The sequence below is a fragment of the Zea mays genome, chromosome 4 (genome assembly GCF_902167145.1).
Source record: "Zea mays cultivar B73 chromosome 4, Zm-B73-REFERENCE-NAM-5.0, whole genome shotgun sequence".
In the NCBI taxonomy this organism is placed as follows: Eukaryota; Viridiplantae; Streptophyta; class Magnoliopsida; order Poales; family Poaceae; genus Zea; species Zea mays.
The window spans coordinates 69,009,222-69,019,462 of record NC_050099.1 but is presented as its reverse complement, the minus strand read 5'-3'; the positions used below and the strand labels follow the sequence as shown (position 1 = coordinate 69,019,462).

Sequence of the window (10,241 nt, the reverse complement as noted above, 5' to 3'; positions counted from 1 at the left end):
TGGACTGAATGGGGACGGGAGAGTGGGTCAACAGAGAGGGTGTCCGCGGCGGCGTTCTACGGGGTGACCTGGTGTTCCGGGGTTTAGGCTTTGGTAAAGTTCAATTGACTGATATCGTGAACAACATGAGGCTAAAGGCAAGCCAAAACAAGAGGCAAATGGGTAAGTACTGACCCGAGGAGGGCTGCCCACGAATGGGTCCTTCACAGCGACGAAGGTGACCAAATTCAAGGAAATCCGATGATCTTTGTCTATAGGGGATGAAACAGGATGGTTAGTGTGCTATTAGCTCCGCAACTAAGGGGCGAAGATCAGTGCACGGTCAATTTGGACGATGGGGGTAAGGGCGCGGTGAATTTATAGGACTGGTGATCAACGACGGCGGTCGTGGTGATAACCTTCACCGGACCTCGCTGGCAATCAACGGCGACGTCGGGCGCGGTCCTTTTCTAGAGGTTAGACACGTCTTGCTGCGACAGTAGCACGATTAAATCAATGATGTCGTGGATGAACGAAGGGAAGCGGCGCCGGTGACTAGGTACGACCACAAGGGCCAGTGGCCGCGTGGCGGCCGGGATATGTGCGCTCCATCGCGGCGATCTTACTCAATCCATGAATATCGCTGCGAAGAGATGCCTGTCGAGCGCCTGACTGAGACGCGGCGCGAATCATGACGCCGATCGGTGCCAGCGGCGAGGTGCTCCGCACCTAGGATATTTCTGTTACTGTAGTATTGCAATTGTTCTTCAGATCACCTGACCGAGCACAATTGGGGGCGATTTGCTCCAAAATTTGTGTGGCAACTTGATCATTCATCTATATCAAAGTTGTTGATCTACAATCCATCTTCAATTTTGTTATAGCATCCCTAGTCAAATTCTCATTGGATCCTGCTCAAATTTGATCCCAAAGTTCGGCCAATGTCACTGGCGGCCATATTTCAGTTCAAAAGCTGACTGACAGCCCGATTTGAAGTCCTTTTATCTTCAATTTTTGTACAATACCAGAACTTAGTCACTTAATCAAACTTGTACTCCTAACATAGATCTACAAGTTTGCTATATTAACTTAGGGTAAAACTCTGATAGATTTAGAGCTATAGAGCCTCAAAGTTGACCCCATTGTTCTGAAATTCAGACTTAACCTTATAAAGCTTCATGGGGTACTTTTTGCAAATAGGTCCAATTTCCACTATTCAACTTGCAAATCCTCCAATATAAAAGATATTTGGTTTGAGGTGCTCTTTTACCTTGGTACTTGCACTTTGGCCCAAAAGTGCACAAAACTTACACTTAACCCCCTAGGGTTTCAATTAGGGTTTCTAGGGTTTGTTTTTAGGGTTTTTAGCACTTTAGGGTTTTGATGCCACCCAAGTCCTTCAAATGTGATATCTTATGATCAATTCTCATGTCTTTTGAGGTTTTAGCTTATTTGGCCTTTACTTTCACCCATAAGCCCTAAGTTAGGGTTAAGCTCTCTGTCCTAGGGTTAATCACATATCAAGTCACATCAGTACAACTTGTTTGAAATTTTTACCTAGTGAATGCACTCTAGGTGTAACAAACACATGATATGTCCATGCACATGATGTTATGCTCAAGTTTTAGTGATAGTAACACCAGGGGTGTTACAACTTTGGTGTTCCCTTCCTAAAGAATGTAATCATCTCCGAGATCAGCTCTAAATAAAAGCATATTCTGTACTTTTATTCTAGTTAAAATAAGAGTGTCTTCTTATCTTCTAGCTTCTTGACGTCTATACAATTAAGGGTGGTAATGAGCTCTAAGTTTCGCACTATAAAATTTAAGGATCGAATCATTATTAGAAATGTGTTATATTTCTATTCATTTTTAGGCAACGACTGCTATGCAAGCAGTCCTTCTTTGCAAGTGTGCAAGCAAACCATCTGGTCCATTAGATCGTGATCCAACCGTAGGTCACATTTAACACTTAAACCCTTCCACCACCAGCTCAATAATCTTTATAAAAAAACCCCTAACAAACCATGGTTGTATCTGTGGTTGGATCGTAATCTAATGAACCAGATGGTTTGCTTGCACGCTTGCAAAGAAGAACTGCTTGCATAGGAGTCGTTGCCCATTTTTGAACCCCGCAATGTTTCAGTTTAGAGTACATATATTTACTTGTACTTGTCTATTTGTATTTCTAACAAAAACCTATTATATTTCTAGATTATACCTGCACCGATTCGAGTTGGAGAAGACGAACTTCCACCGTCTTGGGACCCTATATCCTCTCCTTTAGGTACTTGTTATATTCTAAATGTTCTTTATTACACCATGTTCTATTTTTGTTGGTGTCTTTTTCTGTCATGAATTTTGTTTTAGTTAGCAATGGATGTGGCACTAAGAGATCACCTTAGATAGAGGAGAGATGATGATGATGATGATGATGACATGATGTTGTTTTTTTATCCCTATGCTACATATATTGGGTTCTAGTTCAAACATAGTAAGGGAAAAGAAGCGAAGGCATACATCAAAGTTAAGTGGCAAAGAACATGTTCAGGAGTTGCTTCAAGGTCATTTGAAGAACTGTCGGGTAGCGTTCAGGATGGAGCCTGAAATTTTCAAATCCTTGGCAAGTTATCTTAGAAGGGAGGGGTTGGTCCGTGATACAAGGATTAAGGTCAAGGAAAAGTTAGCATTCTTCTTATACATGCTCAGCCATAATGCCTCATTTGAAGACCTAATAGAAGAATTTGGGCATAGTTGTGATACATATCATCATCACATCAAACATTTCTTTGACCTAGTTGTTCCTACACTCTCCAAGCAATTCCTGAAGCCACCAAATCCTAATCATGTCCATCAAAAAATCGAAAGGAATCCTAGGTTTTATCCCTACTTCAAGGTGATCACATGGATTATCCTATCATATGCCAATCATTTCTTTGACCTAGTTTTTTTCTTTGACCTAGTTTTTTCTATTAATAATTGCATAGCAGTTCTAAACACATTGGAAGTCACAAAAGAGGAGAAGGTCAAAGCATATAAGGTGTTCAAGGACCCTGACAATCGACAGATATTCTTGAGTGCATGCAATGATGATAGAGAGGTTGCATTGATGTGGTTGAGGGATGAGATGGCTTAGCAGGTATACCTATATAAATTAGCACACTTTACTTCATAGTATTTCCAACAACTTGCGCTAGTCTCCTAACGCTATAATAATATTTTTATACTTGCTTTTAAAATTTTAGACTTTCATAAGCAAAGTGTTTAGTTCAGTCTTTCACTTGTGCCAGTAAATTCAGTCTTTCACTTGTTTTTCTGCAGATCTGCTATCTTTCACTTATGTTCAATCTTTCACTTGTGCGAGTGAATGGTGATGATGCATTGCTACTTGTTGCTGATGGCCGACCGCTACTGCTTGCTACTTCTACCACGACAACAACGATTGTTGCTTGCTGTTGGCCATGTGCGCGAGGCCTGGTCATGCATAAACAATGGTGCATGTCATGAACTCTTTAACCGTAGGGCATTTCAGTGCATTGGATGGATTACTTGTCCTGAAATGAAACATGTAATAATGGTGTTTCTATGCGACTGCTGCAAGACATCACTTGTCTGCTCTTTCTTGTGTAAACTAAGGACAGTTATATGTTGTTGATAAAACTATATGCATGAACAGAAGCCTAATGGTTCCTGGCCTTGTATGCTGGCCGCTTCCTAGCACTAATGCTATTTCACTTGTCTGCTATTTTACTTGTCTACTGTCTTTATAGTATTTCACTTGTCTGATATTTCAGTGCATTGTATGCTGCCTGACGGTAGGAAATGGAATATGTTGATAAGTCTTTTGCATAAGAGCTCATGTGGATTAAACGAATGGCCTTTTTCAGACATGGATTAAACCCCCAAGGGGATCAAACCCCCAAGGGGATTGAGTGAAAGGAAGGGATACACTCAATCCCTCTCTGGATTAGATCCACTTGGGGAATTAATCCCTTGCAACCGAACAAGCCCTAAGCGGGCAGAGGTGGTGTGACAGGGGACAGATGAGGGGGAAGCGATGTCTGCCACATGGGCCCGACGCATCATAGAGAGAAGGGGGACGGTGCGGCGCCGGCCTAGGTAGAGGGGTTGGGTCGGGGAAGGCCTGGCCTAGGCCAGGGGAGGGGAATTTTCCTTATCATCTTTTTTCGTTATCTTCTCTTTTTCCTTTTTCATTTCTCTTTTTAGGGAAGCAAGGGAAAATATTTTGCCAAGGAAAATATTTCTTGGGTAGAAATGTTGGGTGGCAAGTTGAGAACATATTTGCATCTACATTTTGAAATTTTGCATATATATATATGGTTAAGCATATGAAGATGGTTTAACTAAATCCTTATTTCCCAAAAATTAAAACAGGGGTGTTACACACGCCTGGAACTTGATTGCCTCTAATACTCAGAGGTAGACGGAGCCCAATTTAGGAGAGACAATCCCAACAATAGCGTATATTCTACCTCTCTCTGTGCTGACCGCTCAGATGAACACCCTCTAGTTTCCCACGAGGACATCTCGATGGTGCACTAGATGAAGCACCAGACAACATTGCCTATATCGGAAGAAGGGTAATGCAGCCAGGTGCACTAGACATGTAGGTGTGCATCGAATAATAGGTGCCAGACATGTCCGATGATGCACCGGATACCACACCAAACAAGATACTCAAAGCGGTTGTAGCATGTTTTAGATAATTCCATAAGGCATCATATGTATTTAGTGGTACAACGAATACTAGTATCCATTGGTCGGTAATGGCTAGAATTCCAATGACTAGTTGATAATGCCAGGAGTAGTGGAGCTGTTGTTTGCTATGACCAAGACCGCATCAAGAACTCGCCTTTTATGCACTTTCTTTCTCCGCCCAATCGAAGGAGCCGTACGAGTGACATGATGGAACCCACTTTGCGTCACGTCGTCGGCGTGGTCACCGATGGCTAGAGGCACCATGTGGTCGTCGTCGCGGAGGAGCAGTGTCAGCTCAGATGTGAGGGGAGGGGGCAAGAAACTGATGGTTGGCGTCTGCGTGGAGTGGTTGTCGATGGCAAGCTCCACTTGAACGTGTGCCCCTCTCTATGTTGGCTCGAGAAAGAATAAGACCTCTTACCGGGCCTGTTTGGGTCCGTTTATACGTAATAGAAAACCAAATAGAGATTTAAAAGTTTATGGACCGAGTTGACACAGTTGTACAAGTTTAAGCACCAAAAATACACATTACTCTCGGAAAGCTTATCGGCTGGAATGCCCGATGCCATTGTCTGGGGCCATGATCATGTTTTCACAAGCCATCTCTGGAGGGAATTGTTCATCCAAATTGGTTAAAGTGGAGCTTAGGATAAGTTCGGCGTATCACCCTGAGTCGGACGGCCAGACGGAGCGGGTGGATCCGGGGTGTTGAGCCACAAAATGGGCGGCCGGACGGTCCGCGCGTGCGCAGAACCGATTAGGGTTCTGAGTTTCTTGTTGTGTTTGTTGACAAGATTCATGGAATTAGCTTAGTGAGTTTGTTTGTAACGGGTCCAGCCCCCCTCCTCTATAAATACAGAGGAATACGGCCGATTTGTAATTATCAATCGAATCAATAACACTTTTATCTCGCATTTATTTCATGTACAATTAGGAGTAGTTCTAGTCTAGTTCTAGTTTAGCCTCGAAATCCCCAAATTCACCGATTCGCTTCGACTCTACGTCTATTAGAGGAGTCTAGGTCGGTCTACCTGAGCCTAGACATCACTTAGGATCTCTCCTCCCTGATGAGGTCCCTCCCAGGAGCAAGATCCAAGCGTCACCGGTGACCTTCGCTGCCCCTTGCGCACGTGCGGACCGTCCGGCCGTCAGGCAGGAAAACCCTAGCGCTGCGCTAGGTCGCGGACCGTCCGGGCCCTGGCCGCGGACCGTCTGCCCCTGTGCAGAGAACACCGCCACAGATTCTTGTTTAGCGATTGGCGCCCCAAAAAGGCACCAACACACTTTTTGGTGACTTCGCTAGGGACAACACATATAGACCTATCAAATCGGCCCTCAATGGCCGGTTCAAGAGATAGCTCTAAAGTCTCCCCCAGCAACATTATAGAGCCGACTTGGGAAACCTTGCCGGCTGACGAACAGCTCCAGTTCGAGGAGCACAAGGAGCAGCTGATTCAAGAGGGAAAGGCGAAGTTCCTGGCCAACTTCAAGGTGGACAGGAACAATAAAGTCGTTCGGCAATGGGCGATGGATCCGGCTTCGCTCCGACCCACACCAGACAACCCCAATGTAAGTAACACAAACGAGCTACAATCTCTTAAGAATTACGTAGATGAACAGCGAGAACAAATGCAAAATATCATAGGGGATATGCAACATGATTATAGGAGGCTAGTACGTGCATTTGATAAATCTACTGTCGCAAATTTTCCTTCACACGAGGTTGAATTGGGGGAAAACATGCATAATTCATCGGCTACAAGTTGTCACGACCAGTTACAACCCCTTTATGGGATGCCGATAGATACATGCCCTGGGCAACCACAACCTCCTACGCACATCGGCAATAAATTAGTCGATCTGCACATGACCGGACCGTCTGCACGTGAGCGCGCACCGTCCGGGCCAGCACCGATCGGGCCCGTTTTTAATGAATTATCGAGACATGCGCCCGAGCCACACCGTACTGCACAGAATCAAAATTACCCAGTCGAACCGTCCGCATACAGCAACGGATGGTCTGCGTATAATCACGGACGGTCTGAACACATACCCGGACAGTCCGCGCATATCGCTGGACGGTCCGCATATCCAAGCGGACGGTCTGGCGCAGAGTTTTTTGAGGAGGATTGTTACCTGAATCCTCAACCGTCCCAGCAACACCTCCCATCACACTATACAATGCACCAACACATTAATACAAAGTCTCAAGCCCATGGGAGCGAGTACTTTCCGGCCCCACCTAGAAGGTCGGAGAGGAACGGTCAATCCTATGAACCATATAGGGCGAATAGTAATGTACCACATAACTCAAACCAGTGGGGGGAAGACAACATGCTAATATCCAGCCAGCCCCACCAATGTTTGACCAGAGGACCGGTGGTCTAGCACCGGCTGCCATTGATATAGTAAGGGAAGAAATAGCTGGGGCGTTCCGAGATAAGCTCGGAGTAAACATGGTCCCTGGGGGGCAATCATATCAGAAACCTTATGATAGTCGATTTGATCATCACCCATACCCACAGGGAACCAAGATACCTGATTTTGCAAAATTTTCGGGTGACCAAGGGAAAAGCACGCGTGAACACATAGGCCAGTTTCTAGCATAATTAGGAGAATTGACCGACACAGAAGCATTACGCGTGCGTTTATTTTCATTGTCTTTAATAGGAACCGCGTTCGCATGGTACGCCACTTTACCTCCTAATTCTATTTTGTCATGGGGTGAGTTAGAACAAAAATTCCACGATCATTTCTTTTCCGGTGATTATGAATTAGATTTAGTAGACCTAGTGGCCCTGCGACAAGGGAAGGATGAATCGGTTAATGAATACATCCGAAGGTTCCGGGATACAAGAAATACAATTAGCGGAAAAACAGCTAGCAGGATTAGCCTTCAATGGACTATGATATTATTTAAAAGAAAGATTAGAAGGTATCCAATTCTTTACGCTAGCACAATTACATCAAAGAGCTTTGGCTTGTGAGAGCCGAAGCAAAGAAACTACTAAAACAATTCGTCACAATGTGCATATAGTATAGTGCGACCAAAACAGCTCGGATGACGAATCAGCAGAGGTATACGCGACTGAAATGGTTTGGCCAAAACAGGCCAAATCTTCGGCTTGTTCCTCCTTACAGCTGGTTCAAAAGAAACGGCAAGAGGAAGTTAAGTTTACATTTAATGTTGGCAAATGTGATAAAATATTTGATGAATTACTCAAAAATGGCAACATTAAAATAAATCATATTGTTCCATCCGCCGACGAACTAAAACGTCGTGCATACTGCAAGTGGCATAACTCATTTTGTCATGTCACTAATGATTGTAATGTATTCCGTCGACAGATTTAATCGGCCATTAACGAAGGACGATTGAAATTTCAGGAAATGCAGGTAGACACAGAGCCCTTTCCAATGAACATGATCGACTTCGAGGGCAAAAAGGTCCTGATTCGGCCAAGCACAGACGATAAAGCCAAAGACAAAGAGATAATCCGGCAACGCAAGAGAGGCCGATGGGAATCATAAGAATTCTTGCAGAAAAGTGGTGGCCGAGAAGACTCCTGATGGAGGGGAGACTCTTAAGGTGACCATCACGACCTCCGGCACTGGGGGACAAGCGCATACCAAGGGGCAGGAGCAGGAGCCTGTGCTGCGCATCTCGGACGGTCCGACGCACAAGCGCAGACGGTCCGGGACCATGCCGGACGGTCTGAAGAATTCTAGCGGACGGTCCGGTTATACTCAAGACCCGCAACAACCGCGTACCTTCAAACCACGACGACCATAGATAGGTACGTGAAAAACTAATACGTTTAGAGCAGTCGGTCGGCTGGTCAAATCCGGCCCGACTTTCGATCAATTATTGTCCAAATATGTGAAAAAGAAGGCCAGCCCCAGTGACCGGCCAGCAAAGCGACCTCGCTCGCCCATTCGTGAGCAACATCAAGTAAGACCGATTGGACCACCTCACCAATCGGAAGAAATGAAAGGTCATATTGTCCAATTGAGGCCTAACATACCCACATGGACACCTCCACCCCCATATCTACATATGCCATATCCATACACATACATACCTCCACCATATGTCCCAAATCAAATGTGGGGCATGCCACCATATCCATTTGGGATGCCACAGTACCCCGCTTGGAGGGCACCCCAAACATCTGTATTGAATAGGTTGGCACCTCCAGTACAAGACCGATTGAGCGTTGCTCAATTCGGTCACCAGGCACAGGCCCAACATGATTGCCGGACTGCTCGGCCTCAAAGGCCGACCAATCCGGCAGGGGGGCATATGTTGAGCCACAAAACAGGCGGCCGGACGGTCCGCGGTCCAGACGGTCCGCGCCTGTGGGCCGGACGGTCCGCGCGCACACAGAACCGATTAGGGTTCCGAGTTTATTGCTGTGTTTGTTGACGAGATTCACGGAATTAGCTCGGGGAGTTTGTTTGTAACGGGTCCAGCCCCACTCTATAAATACAGAGGAATACGGCCAATTTGTAATTATCAATCGAATCAATAACACTTTTATCTCGCATTTATTTCCTGTACAATTAGGAGTAGTTCTAGTTTAGCCTCTCAATCCCCAAATGCACCGCTTTTCTTCGACTCTACGTCGATTAGAGTAGTCTAGGTCGGTCTACCCGAGCCTAGACATCACTTAGGATCTCTCCACCCCGACGGGGTCCCTCCCGGGAGCGAGATCCAGGCGCCGCCGACGACCTTCGCCGCCCCCTGCGCATGCGTGGACCGTCCGGCCCCAGAGCGTGGACCGTCCGACCGTCAGGCAGGAAAACCCTAGCCCTGCGCCAGGTCGCGGACCGTCCACCCCTGTGCAAAGAGCACCGCCGCGGGTTCTTGTGTAGTGATTGGCGTCCCAGAAAGGCATCAACACGGGGCTGGAAACAATTTTGCACTATCATGTCTATGGTTGCCGAGCTAAATAGAGTCCTGGATTACATCTCACTGAATATTGGTATATCATTCAGCGCTCGAGCGTTCTCCATTCATGGCTAGAAGGAAACAAGGAAGGAAGACAGCATGAGGCATTGAGGCGAGCGTGATGGCCGAAGGTGGGCCGGCTGAGCAAACTGAGGCCCTGTTCGTTTACATCGGATTGCACCCGGAATTATTCCGGCTAATCAAAGTTTATATAAATTATAGAAGCAATTCGGCTCGGAATCGTTCCGACCCACCATTCCGACACAAACGAACAAGACGTGAGTAAGCCCAGATCAAGGCGGTCCAACAAGATGTTATTTGGACCGGATTGGGTGAACTAGCGGAGCCTGGATCCGATCCGTTTGCGTGTGGTATGCAGACGAGAGCGCCTTGCATTGTGAGGCGAAGTACATTTTTACTTCCTCCCAATTAAAGCCAGAGCCCGTCGTCCAGTCCTGCTACCTTCCTGAATTCCATCTCCGATTACCTGAGTTGTTAACATTCTCTTGCGTTGACTGAGAGTGAATTTTTCTTTTATTGTTTTTTTATATGTGACATGCTACAGTTTCTTCACAACGATCGTTGGTGTATTT

General features: G+C 45.9%; 1 long non-coding RNA gene across 1 annotated transcript; it reads left to right on the top strand.

Moving 5' to 3' along the window:
* The first annotated feature begins 2,207 nt into the window (after positions 1–2,207).
* LOC109945522 (uncharacterized) lies at positions 2,208–2,381 on the top strand. Its single transcript, XR_002268733.1, has 2 exons — positions 2,208–2,265; positions 2,349–2,381. It is a non-coding gene; the product is annotated as an uncharacterized lncRNA (long non-coding RNA).
* Positions 2,382–10,241: the final 7,860 nt, after the last annotated feature.